We start from the raw sequence: 14,024 nt of genomic DNA on the forward strand, positions 1-14,024 counted from the left end.
CATGTATTTAAGTTTCCTATCAATACAATTCTACCATGAATAATAAATCTTTATCAAGAATAAGGAAATATAAAATAAGAACTTTATTGTTGCCTCTAGGGCATATTTATTTCAGTCTCCCACTTGCACTAGAGTCAATAATCTAGATTACATTGTGATGAATCTAACACCCATGGAGTCTTGGTGCTGATCATGTTTTTCTCGCGGAAGAGACTTAGTCAATGGGTCTGCTACATTCAGATCCGTATGCACTTTTCAAATTTCTACGTCTCCATCCTTAACCTTTTCATGAATGGAGTTGAAGCGTCTCTTGATGTGTTTGGTTCTCTTGTGAAACCTGGATTCCTTCGCCAAGGCAATTTCTCCAGTGTTGTCACAAAATATTTTCATTGGACCCGATGCACTAGGTATTACACCTAGATCGGATATGAACTCCTTCATCCAGACTCCTTCATGTGCTGCTTCCAAAGTAGCTATGTACTCCGCTTGACACGTAGATCCCGCCACAACGCTCTGCTTGGAACTACACCAACTGACAAATCCACCATTCAATATAAAAATGTATCCAATTTGTGACTTAGAGTCATCCGGATCAGTGTCGAAGCTAGCATCGACGTAACCATTTACGACGAGCTCTTCGTCACCTCCATAAACAAGAAACATATCCTTTGACTTTTCAAGTAATTCAGGATGTTCTTAACCACTGTCCAGTGATCCACTTCTAGATTATTTTGGTACATCCCCGCCAATCTTATGGCAAGGCACACATCAGGTCTGGTACACAACATATCATACATGATAGAACCTATGGCTGAGGCATAGGGAATGACTTTCATTTTCTCTCGATCTTCTGCAGTGGTCGGGCCTTGAGTCTGACTCAACTTCACACCTTGTAACACAGGCATGAACCCTTTCTTTGACTGATCCATTTTGAACTTCCTCAAAACTTTATCAAGGTATGTGCTTTGTGAAAGTCCTATTAAGCGCCTCGATCTATCCCTATAGATCTTGATGCCTACTATATAAATAGCTTCACCGAGCTCTTTCATTGAAAAATTCTTATTCAAGTATCCTTTTATGCTATCCAGAAATACTATATCATTTCCGACCAATAATATGTCATCCACATATAATATCAGAAATGCTACAGATCTCCCTCTCACTTTCTTGTAAATACATGCTTCACCATAAGTCTGTATAAAACCATATGCTCTGATCACCTCATCAAAGCGTATATTCCAACTCCGAGATGCTTGCACCAGTCCATAGATGGATTGCTGGAGCTTGCACACTTTGTTAGCACCTTTAGGATCGACATAACCTTCTGGTTCCATCATATACAACTCTTATTTAATAAATCCATTTAGGAATGCAGGTTTGACGTCCATTTGCTAGATTTCATAATTATAAAAAGTGACAATTGCTAACATGATTCAGACTGACTTAAGCATCGCTACGGGTGAGAAAGTCTCATCGTAGTCAACCCCTTAAACTTGTCGAAAACCTTTCGTGACCAGTCGAGCTTTGTAGATGGTGACATTACCATCAGCGTTTGTCTTCTTGAAGATCCATTTATTCTCAAAGTCTTGCTGATCATCGGGCAAGTCCACCAAAGTCCACACTTTGTTCTCATACATGGATCCTATCTCAGATTTCATGGCCTCAAGCCATTTATCAGAATCTGGGCTCATCATAGCTTCTTCATAGTTCGTAGGTTCGCCTTGGTCTAGTAACATGACTTCCAAAATAGGATTATCGTACCACTCTGGTGCGGATCGTGCTCTGGTTGACCTACGAGGTTCAGTAGTAACTAGATCTGAAGTTTCATGACCATCATCATTAGCTTCCTCTCTAGTTGCTGTAGGCATCACGGGAACGCTTTTCTGTGATGAGCTATTTTCCAATTTAAAAGAAGGTACAATTACCTCATCAAGTTCTACTTTCCTCCCACTCACTTCTTTCGAGAAAAACTCCTTCTCTAGAAAGGTTCCATTCTTGGCAACAAAGGTCTTGCCTTCGGATCTCTGGTAGAAGGTGTACCCAATTGTTTCCTTAGGGTATCCTATGAAGATGCACTTCTCAGATTTGGGTTCGAGCTTATTAAGCTGAAGCCTTTTGACATAAGTGTCGCAACCCCAAACTTTAAGAAACAACAACTTGGGTTTCTTGCCAAACAACAGTTCATACGGTGTCGTCTCAACGGATTTAGATGGTGCCCTATTTAACGTGAATGTGACTGTCTCTAATGCATAACCCCAAAGCGATAGTGGTAAATCGGTAAGGGACATCATAGATCGCACCATATCTGATAAAGTACGGTTACGATGTTCGGACACACCATTATGCTGTGGTGTTCTAGGTGGCGTGAGTTGTGAAACAATTCCACATTGTTTTAAATGAAGGCCAAACTCGTGACTCAAATATTCGCCTCCGTGATCAGATCATAGAAACTTTATTTTCTTGTTAGGATGATTCTCCACTTCACTATGAAATTCTTTGAACTTTCAAATGTTTGAGACTTGTGTTTCATCAAGTAGATATACCCATACCTACTCAAATCATCCGTGAAGGTCAGAAAATAACGATACCCGCCGCGTGCCTCAACACTCATTGGACCGCATACATCGGTATGTATTATTTCCATTAAGTCATTAGCTCGCTCCATTGTTCCAAAGAACGGAGTTTTAGTCATCTTGCCCATGAGGCATGGCTTGCAAGTATCAAATGATTCATAATCAAGTGATTCCAAAAGTCCATCCTTATGGAGTTTTTCATGCGCTTTACACCAATATGACCTAAACGACAGTGCCACAAAGATGTTACACTATCATTATCAACTTTGCATCTTTTGGCATCAATATTAAGAATATGTGTATCACTACAATCGAGATTCAACAAGAATAGAATACTCTTCAATGGTGCATGACCACAAAAAATATTATTCATATAAATAGAACAACCATTATTCTTTGATTTAAATGAATAACTGTCTCGAAATAAACAAGATCTAGATAAAATGTTCATGCTCAACGCAGGCACCAAATAACAATTATGCAGGTCTAAAACTAATCCCAAAGATAGATGTAGAGGTAGCGTGCCGACGGCGATCACATCGACCTTGGAACCATTTCCGATGTGCATCGTCACCTCGTCCATAGCCAATCTTCATTTATTTCACAGCTCATGTTTCAAGTTACAAATATGAGCAACCGAACTGGTATCAAATACCCATGCGCTACTACGAGCATTAGTAAGATACACATCAATAACATGTATATCAAATATACCTTTGTTCACTTTGCCATCCTTCTTATCCGCCAAGTATTCGGGGTAGTTCCACTTCTAGTGACCAGTCCCTTTGTAGTAGAAGCACTCAGTCTCAGGCTTGGGTCCAGCTTTGGGCTTCTTCCCGGGAGTGGAAACTTGCTTGCCATTCTTCTTGAAGTTCCCCTTCTTTCCCTTGCCTTTTTTCTTGAAACTAGTGGTCTTGTTAACCATCAACACTTGATGCTCCTTCTTGATTTATACCTCCGCGACCTTAAGCATAGAGAAGAGCTCGGGAATTGTTTTGTTCATCCCTTGCATATTATAGTTCATCAGGAAGCCTTTATAACTTGGTGACAGTGATTGAAGAACTCTGTCAATAACATAATCAACTGGGAGATCAACTCCCAGCTGAGTCAAGTGATTGTAACATCCATACATTTTGAGTATGTGTTCACTGACATAACTATTCTCCTCCATCTTGCAGCTATAGAACTTGTTGGAGACTTCATATCTCTCAACCCGGGCATTTTCTTGAAATATTAACTTCAACTCTTGGAACATCTCATATGCTCCATGACGTTCAAAACGTCTTTGAAGTACCGGTTCTAAGCCGTAAAGCATGGCACACTAAACTATCAAGTAGTCATCAGATCGGGCTTGCCAGACGTTCATAACATCAACTTCAGCTCCTGCAGCAGGCCTTTCACCTAGCGGTGCATCAAGGACATAATTCTTATGTGCAGCAATGAGGATAATCCTCAAGTTACGGAACCAGTCTGTGTAGTTGCTACCATCATCTTTGAACTTAGCTTTCTCTAGGAACGCATTAAAATTCAGGGGAACAGTCGGGCCATTGATCTACAACATAGATATGCAAAACTATAAGACTAAGTTCATGATAAATTAAGTTCAATTAATCAAATTACTAATGAACTCCCACTTAAATAAACATCCCTCAAGTTATCTAAGTGATACGTGATCCAAATCAACTAACCCATGTCTGATCATCACGTGAGATGGGGTAGTCATCAATGGTGAACATCTCTATGTTGATCATATCTACTATATGATTCACGTTCGACCTTTCGGTCTCCAGTGTTCCGAGACCATGTCTATACATGCTAGGCTCGTCAAGTTTAACCCAAGTATTCTGCATGTGCAAAACTGTCTTACACCCGTTGTATGTGAATGTAGAGTCTATCACACCCGATCATCACGTGGTGCTTCGAAACGACGAACTTTGGCAACAGTGCATACTCAGGAGAACACTTTTATCTTGAAATTTAGTGAAGGGATCATCTTATAATGCTACTGCCATTCTAAGCAAAATAAGATGCATAAAGGATAAACATCACATGCAATAAAAAATGTGACATGATATGGCCATCATCTTGTGCTTATGATCTCCATCTCCATAGCATCGTCATGATCTCCATCATCACCGGCTAGACACCTTGATCTCCATCATAGCGTCATTGTGTCGAGGTCGCCACGCCAACTATTTCTTCTACAACTATCGCTAACACATAGTGATAAATTAAAGCAATTACATTACGCTTGCACTTCTTACAATAAAGAGACAACCCTAAGGCTCCTGCCGGTTGTCGATATTACAAAACATGATCATCTCATACATCAACATATATCACATCATATCTTGGCCATATCACATAACAACATGCCCTGCAAAAAACAAGTTAGACGTCCTCTACTTTGTTATTACAAGTTTTATGTGGCTGCTACGGGCTTCCAGCAAGAACCGTTCTTACCTACGCAAAAACCACAATGGTGTTTCATCAAGTTTGTTGTTTTAACCTTCTTCAAGGACCAGCCGTAGTCAAATTCGATTCAACTAAAGTAGGAGAAACATACACCCGCCAGCCACCTTTATGCAAAACTAGTTGCATGTCTGTCGGTGGAACCGGTCTCATGTGTGTGGACATGTAAGGTTGGTTCGGGCCCCTTCATCCCACAATACCGCCAAATCAAAATAAGACATTGGTGGTAAGTAGTATGACTATCACCGCCTGCTACCTCTTAGGCACTGCGTTGGTTTTCCCTTGAAGAGGAAAGGGTGATGCAGTAAAGCAGCGTAAGTATTTCCCTCAGTTTTTGAGAACCAAGGTATCAATCCAGTAGGAGACCATGCGCGAGTCACCTCGTACCTACACACACAAATAAGAACCTCGCAACCAACGCAATAAAGGTGTTGTCAATCCCTTCACGGCCACTTGCAAGAGTGGGACCTGATAGAGATGATAATAATAAGATAAGTATTTTTGGTATTTTTCTGATATAGATTGAAAGTAAGGATTGCAAAATAAAGTAGATGGGAAACTTATATGATGGAGAATAGACCCAAGGGCCATAGGTTTCACTAGTGGCTTCTCTCAAGATAGCACAAGTATTACTGTGGGTGAACAAATTACTGTCGAGCAATTGATAGAAAAGCGAATAATTATGAGAATATCTAGGCATGATCATGTATATAGGCATCACGTCCATGACAAGTAGACCGCCTCCTGCCTGCATCTACTACTATTACTCCACACATCGACCACTATCCAGCATGCATCTAGAGTATTAAGTTCATAAGAACAGAGTAATGCCTTAAGCAAGATGACATGATGTAGAGGGATAAACTCATGCAATATGATGTAAACCCCATCTTTTTATCCTTGATGACAACAATACAATACGTGTGATTTCCCTTTCTGTCACTGGGATCGAGCACCGAAGATTGAACCCAAAGCTAAGCACTTCTCGCATTGCAAGAAAGATCAATCTAGTAGGCCAAACCAAACTGATAATTCAAAGAAACTTGCAAAGATAAACCAATCATACATAAAAGAATTCAGAGAAGATTCAAATATTGTTCATAGATAGACTTGATCATAAACCCACAATTCATCGGATCTCCATAAACACACCGCAAAAGAAGATTACATCGAATAGATCTCCAAGAGAATCGAGGAGAACTTTGTATTGAGATACAAAGAGAGAGAAGAAGCCATCTAGCTACTATCTATGGACCCGAAGGTCTGAAGTAAACTACTCACACATCATCGGAGGGGCCATGGAGTTGATGTAGAGGCCCTCCGTGATCAATGCCCTCTCCGGCGGAGCTCCGGAAAAGGCCCCAAGATGGGATCTCTTGGGTAAAGAAGGTTGTGACGGTGGAAATAGGGTTTCGTGGTGCTCCTGGATGTTTGCGGGGTATATGGATATATATAGGAGGAAGAAGTACATCGGTGGAGCAACGAGGGGCCCACGAGGGTGGAGGCCGCGCCCCATGCCTCGTGGCCTCCTTGATTGTTTCTTGACGTCCACTCCAAGTCTCCTGGATCACGTTTGTTCCAAAAATAACGCTCCCGGAGGTTTCATTCCATTTGGACTCCATTTGATATTCCTTTTCGCCGAAACACTAAAATAGGCAAAAAACAGCAATTTGGGCTGGGCCTCCGGTTAATAGGTTAGTCCCAAAAATAATATAAAAGTGTAAAAATAAGCCCAATAACATCCAAAATAGATAATATACTAGCATGGAGCAATCAAAAATTATAGATACGTTGGAGACGTATCAAGCATCCCCAAGCTTAATTCCTGCTCGTCCTCGAGTAGGTAAATGATAAAAACAGAATTTTTGATGTGGAATGCTTCCTAACATATTTCTCAATGTAATTTTTCTTTATTGTGGCATGAACGCTCAGATCCGAAAGATTCAAGATAAAAGTTTAATATTGACATAGAAATAATAATACTTCAAGCATACTAACTAAGCAATCATGTCTTCTCAAAATAACATGGCTAAAGAAAGTTATCCCTACAAAATCATATAGTTTGGCTATGCTCTATCTTCATCACACAAAATATTAAATCATGGACAACCCCGATGGCAAGCCAAGCAATTGTTTCATACTTTTGATGTTCTCAAACCTTTTTAATCTTCACGCAATATATGAGCGTGAGCCATGGATATAGCACTATGGTGGAATAGAATGGTGGTTGTGGAGAAGAAAAAAAGGAGAAGATAGTCTCACATCAACTAGGCGTATCAATAGGCTATGGAGATGCCCATTAATAGATATCAATGTGAGTGAGTAGGGATTGCCATGCAACAAATGCACTAGAGCTATAAGTGTATGAAAGCTCAACAAAAGAAACTAAGTGGGTGTGCATCCAACTTGCTTGCTCATGAAGACCTAGGGCAATTTGAGGAAGCCCATCATTGGAATATACAAGCCAAGTTCTATAATGTAAAATTCCCACTAGTTTATGAAAGTGACAACATATGAGACTCCCTATCATGAAGATCATGGTGCTACTTTGAAGCACAAGTGTGGAAAAAGGATAGTAACATTGTCCCTTCTCTCTTTTTCTCTCATTTTTTTATTTGGGCCTTCTTTCCCTTTTTTTTCTTTTCTTTTGGCCTCTTTTTTTATTTTATTTTAATTTTATTTTTCGTCCGGGGTCTCATCCCGACTTGTGGGGGAACCATAGTCTCCATCATCCTTTCCTCACTGGGACAATGCTCTAATAATGATGATCATCACACTTCTTTTTACTTACAACTCAAGAATTACAACTCAATACTCAGAACAAAATATGACTCTATGTGAATGCCTCCGGCGGTGTACCGGGATATGCAATGAATAAAGAGTGACATGTATGAAAAATTTATGAACGGTGGCTTTGCCACAAATACGATGTCAACTAAATGATCATGCAAATCAATATGACAATGATGAAGCGCGTCATAGCAAACAGAACGGTGGAAAGTTGCATGGCAATATATCTCGGAATGGATATGGAAATGCCATAATAGGTAGGTATGGTGGCTGTTTTGAGGAAGGTATATGGTGGGTTTATGGTACCGGCGAAAGTTGCACGGTACTAGAGAGGCTAGCAATGGTGGAAGGGTGAGGGTGCGTATAATACATGGACTCAACATTAGTCATAAAGAACTCACATACTTATTGCAAAAATCTACTAGTTATCAAAACAAAGTATTACACGCATGCTCCTAGGGGGATAGATTGGTAGTAAAAGACCATCGCTCGTCCCCGACCGCCACTCATAAGGAAGACAATCAATAAATAAATCATGCTCCGACTTCATCACATAACGGTTCACCATACGTGCATGCTACGAGAATCACAAACTTCAACACAAGTATTTATCAAATTCACAACTACTCAACTTAGCATGACTCTAATATCACCATCTCCATATCTCAAAACAATCATCAAGTATCAAACTTCTCTTAGTATTCAATGCACTTATATGAAAGTTTTTATTATGCCTAAAAGAAAATTGCCATGTTGTTCTAAAGGACTCTCAAAATAATATAAGTGAAGCATGAGAGATCAATTATTTCGATAAAATAGAACCACCGCCATGCTCTAAAAGATATAAGTGAAGGACTAGAGCAAAAACTATATAGCTCAAAAGATATAAGTGAAGCACATAGAGTATTCTAATAAATTCTAATTCATGTGCGTCTCTCTCAAAAGGTGTGTACAACAAGGATGATTGTGGTGAACTAAAAATCAAAGACTCAAATCATACAAGATGCTCCAAGCAAAGCACATATCATGTGGCGAATAAAAATATAGCTCCAAGTAAAGTTAACGATGAACGAAGACAAAAGAGGGGATGCCTTCCGGGGCATCCCCAAGCTTAGGCTTTTTGGTGTCCTTGTATTTTACCTTGGGGTGCCATGGGCATCCCCAAGCTTAGGCTCTTGCCACTCCTTGTTCCATAATCCATCAAATCTTTACCCAAAACTTGAAAACTTCACAACACAAAACTTAACAAGAAAATCTTGTGAGCTCCGTTAGCGAAGGAAAACAAAACACCACTTCAAGGTACTGTAATGAACTCATTCTTTATTTATATTGGTGTTAAACCTACTGTATTACAACTTCTCTATGGTTTGTAAACTCTTTTACTAGCCATAGATTCATCAAAATAAGCAAACAACACACGAAAAAACAGAATCTGTCAAAACAGAACAGTCTGTAGTAATCTGTAACTAACGCAAACTTCTGTAACCCCAAAAATTCTAAAATAAATTGCTGGACGTGAGGAATTTATCTATTAATCATCTGCAAAAAATAATTAACTAAATAGCACTCTCCAATAAAAAATGGCAGCAATTCTCGTGAGCGCTAAAGTTTCTGTTTTTTACAGCAAGATCAAAAAGACTTTCCCCAAGTCTTCCCAATGGTTCTACTTGGCACAAACACTAATTAAACACAAAAAACACAACCGAAATAGAGGCTAGATAAATTATTTATTATTAAACAGGAGCAAAAAGCAAGGAATAAAAATAAAATTGGGTTGCCTCCCAACAAGCGCTATCGTCTAACGCCCCTAGCTAGGCACAAAAGCGAAGATAGATCTAGGTATTGCCACGATAATGATAAGGTAAATCGCGAAAACTCATGTCATACTCCCTACGTTCAGCAGCAAGCTTTCTTTGTGGCAAACAAAAGTAATCAAAAGGGCTAAATTTGATGGGACAAAAGTCCCCAAGATCAAGCTCGGGAGGTATTGGTTCCTCCTTTGGCCCCTCATATTGCACAATCAATTCATCATTATAAGCATTCTTTTGGCAAAAAGTCATGAGTCTTTATTCAAGGGAAAAACCTAGCCCATTGTTCTGGACGGCGAAATTATCATTAAGTTCAGAGATCCTATTAACAAGAGCAACGGTAGGAACCTTTTTTCTAAGGTTTTCATTAAAAGCAGCATGATCTAAAGATCATAAATGCATAATGTCTTCTTGATAGAAAATGATTGCTTCTATGGGAGGACGGCCAACATCCCCTATAATGCGCAAAAATTTCATTGGCTTCTTTTATTATAAAGCTGAACTCATGGACTAAAAAGATGGTAGCAGCTCGCTTAACAGAAGAATGCTCAATATTAGAAAATTCTAGGAAAATCCTTTGTATGGAAGGATGCATATGTAAAAATTGTCTTTCAAGTTCAACTATGAGCAAAGATATAGCATCTGCGAGACTACTAGTTTTATGAAGGATAGATCCATTCATGGTGGGCAAAGCACCAGCACAAGTAAAGAAATCTTGAATAACCCCCTTCCCAATAATATTACCGCTACCAATCCGAAACTTTTTAGTGTGTAAAATAGTAGGATTTTCAAGAGGATCATCAATAGCATCAAAGTCTTGCATATTATTATCCTTATCAACGATAACCTCCCCAGTTTCCGACATGATGGCAACAGATTGCAAAAATAATGAACACACAGAAGGCAGGAGGGAAAAAGAGGCGAACGGAAAAGAGGGCGAATAAAACGGCAAGGGTGAAGTGGGGGAGAGGAAAACGAGAGGCAAATGGCAAATAATGTAATGCGGGAGATAGGGATTGTGATGGGTACTTGGTATGTCTTGACTTGGCGTAGATCTCCCCGGCAACGGTGCGAGAAATCCTTCTTGCTACCTCTTGAGCACTACATTGGTTTTCCCTTGAAGAGGAAAGGGTGATGCAGTAAAGCAGCGTAAGTATTTCCCTCAGTTTTTGAGAACCAAGGTATCAATCCAGTAGGAGACCACGCGCGAGTCACCTCGTACCTAAACACACAGATAAGAATCTTGCAACCAACGCGATAAAGGGGTTGTCAATCCCTTCACGGCCACTTGCAAGAGTGAGATCTGATAGAGATGATAATAATAAGATAAATATTTTTGGTATTTTTATGATATAGATTGAACGTAAAGATTCCAAAATAAAGTAGATGGGAAACTTATATGATGGAGAATAGACCCGGGGGCCATAGGTTTCACTAGTGGCTTCTCTCAAGATAGCATAAGTATTACGGTGGGTGAACAAATTATTGTCGAGCAATTGATAGAAAAGCGAATAATTATGAGAATATCTAGGAATGATCATGTATATAGGCATCACGTCCGTGACAAGTAGACCGACTCCTGTCTGCATCTACTACTATTACTCCACACATCGACCGCTATCCAGCATCCATTTAGAGTATTAAGTTTATAAGAAGAGAGTAACGCCTTAAGCAAGATGACATGATGTAGAGGGATAAACTCATGCAATATGATGTAAACCCCATCTTTTTATCCTTGATGGCAACAATACAATATGTGTCATTTCCCTTTCTGTCACTAGGATTGAGCACCGCAAGATTGAACCCAAAGCTAAGCACTTCTCCCATTGCAAGAAAGATCAATCTGGTAGGCCAAACCAAACTGATAATTCGAAGAGACTTGCAAAGATAAACCAATCATACATAAAAGAATTCAGAGAAGATTCAAATATTGTTCATAGATAGACTTGATCATAAACCCACAATTCATCGGATCTCGACAAACACACCGCAAAAGAAGATTACATCGAATAGATCTCCAAGAGAATCGAGGAGAACTTTGTATTGAGATCCGAAGAGAGAAGAAGCCATCTAGATTCTAGCTATGGACCCGAAAGTCTGAAGTAAACTACTCACACATCATCGGAGGGGCCATGGAGTTGATGTAGAGGCCCTCCGTGATCAATGCCCCCTCCGGCGGAGCTCCGGAAAAGGGCCCCAAGATGGTATCTCTTGGGTACAGAAGGTTGCGGCGGTGGAAATAGGGTTTCGTGGTTCTCCTGGATGTTTGCGGGGTATATGGATATATATAGGAGGAAGAAGTACGTCGGTGGAGCAACGAGGGGCCCACGAGGGTGGAGGGCGCGCCCAGGAGGGTGGGCGCGCCCCCTGCCTCGTGGCCTCCTCGATTATTTCTTGACGTCCACTCCAAGTCTCTTGGATCACGTTTGCTCCAAAAATAACGCTCCTAAAGGTTTCATTCTGTTTTGATATTCCTTTTCGATGAAACACTAAAATAGGCAAAAACACAGCAATTTGGGTTGGGCCTCCGGTTAATAGGTTAGTCCCCAAAATAATATAGAAGTGTAAAAATAAGCCCAATAACATACAAAATAGATAATATACTAAAATGGAGCAATCAAAACTTGTAGATACGTTGGAGACGTTTCACCGCCCACAGCTCTTTGTGTTCTACTCATGCATATCATCTATGCATTGACCTGCCTCAGATGCCACTGTTGGGAAACGTTGCATGGAAAACAAGTTTTTTCTACGCACACACAAGATCTATCCATGGAGATGCATAGCAACGAGAGGGGGGAGAGTGTGTCTACATACCCTCGTAGACCGTAAGCGGAAGCGTTTGACAAGGCGGTTGATGTAGTCGAACTTTTTTGTGTTCCAACCGATCGAGCACCGAACTTACGACAGCTCCACGTTCAGCACACGTTCAGCTCGATGACGTCCTCCGCCTTCTTGATCCAGTAAGACGGCAAGGTAGTGGATGATTTCTGGCAGCACGACGGCGTGGTGATGGTGATGGTGAAGTGATCTCCGCAGGGCTTCGCCTAAGCACTACGAAAATATGACCGAGGGAGTAAACGGTGGACGGGGGCGCCGAACATGGCTAAGACAATGTTCTGTCATTGTGTGGCGCCCCCTCCCCATGTATATATAGGTGGGAGGGGAGAGGGGGGCTTCCAGGTCAGCCAGGGTGCGCCCCTAGGGGCTGCCACCGGCCGTAGGGCTCCTGCCCTCCTGCGCACCTCCTTTCCATGTATGGACAAGGGGGAAAGGAAAGAGAGGGGAGACGGAAGGAAGTGGGAGTCCAACTGCACACTTTCCTTTCCTCCTCCCCTTTCCTTTCCCTTCCTTAGGCCGGGCCTATAGAGGGCACACCAGCCCCTTGTGGGCTGGTGTGTTCCCTCACTTGGCCCATAAGGCCCATATCTTTGTCGGGGATGCCCGAAACTCCTTCTGGTGACCCGATAGGTACCCGGTACCCCCCGAAACACTTCCAGTGTCCGAATACCATCATCCTATATATATTAATATTTACCTCTTGACCATTTTGAGACTCCTCGTCATGTCCGTGATCTCATCCGGGACTCCGAACAACATTCGGTCACCAAATCATATAACTCATATAACACTATATTGTCAACGAACGTTAAGCGTGCGGACCCTACGGGTTCGAGAACTATGTAGACATGACAGAGACACCTCTCCGGTCAATAACCAATAGTGGAACCTGGATGCCCATATTGGCTCCTACATATCCTACGAAGATCTTTATCGGTCGAACCGTTATGACAACATACGTAATGCCCTTTGTCCATCGGTATGTTACTTTTCCGAGATTCGATCGTCGGTATCTTCATACCTAGTTCAATCTCATTACCGGGAAGTCTCTTTACTCGTTCTGTAATACATCACCTCCTAACCAACTCCTTAGTCATTTGCTTGCAAGATTATGATGTGTATTACCGAGAGGGCCCAGAGATACCTCTCCGATACTCGGAGTGACAAATCCTAATCTCGATCTATGCCAACTCAACAAACACCTTCGGAAAAGCATGTAGAGCATCTTTATGATCACCCAGTTACATTGTGACATTTGATATCACACAAGGTATTACTCCGGTATCCGGGAGTTGCATAATCTCATAGTTGAGGGAATATGTATTTGACCTGAAGAAAGCAATAGCAATAAACTGAACGATCATTATGCTAAGCTAACGGATGGGTCTTGTCCATCACATCATTCTCCTAATGATGTGATCCCATTATCAAATGACAACACATTTCTATGGTTAGTAAACCTTAACCATCTTTGATCAACGAGCTAGTCTAGTAGAGGCTCACTAGGGACATGGTATTTGTTTATGTATTCACACATGTA

The sequence above is a fragment of the Triticum urartu genome, chromosome 7A (genome assembly GCF_056163025.1).
Source record: "Triticum urartu cultivar PI428250 chromosome 7A, HENAU_Tu73, whole genome shotgun sequence".
Taxonomy (NCBI): domain Eukaryota; kingdom Viridiplantae; phylum Streptophyta; class Magnoliopsida; order Poales; family Poaceae; genus Triticum; species Triticum urartu.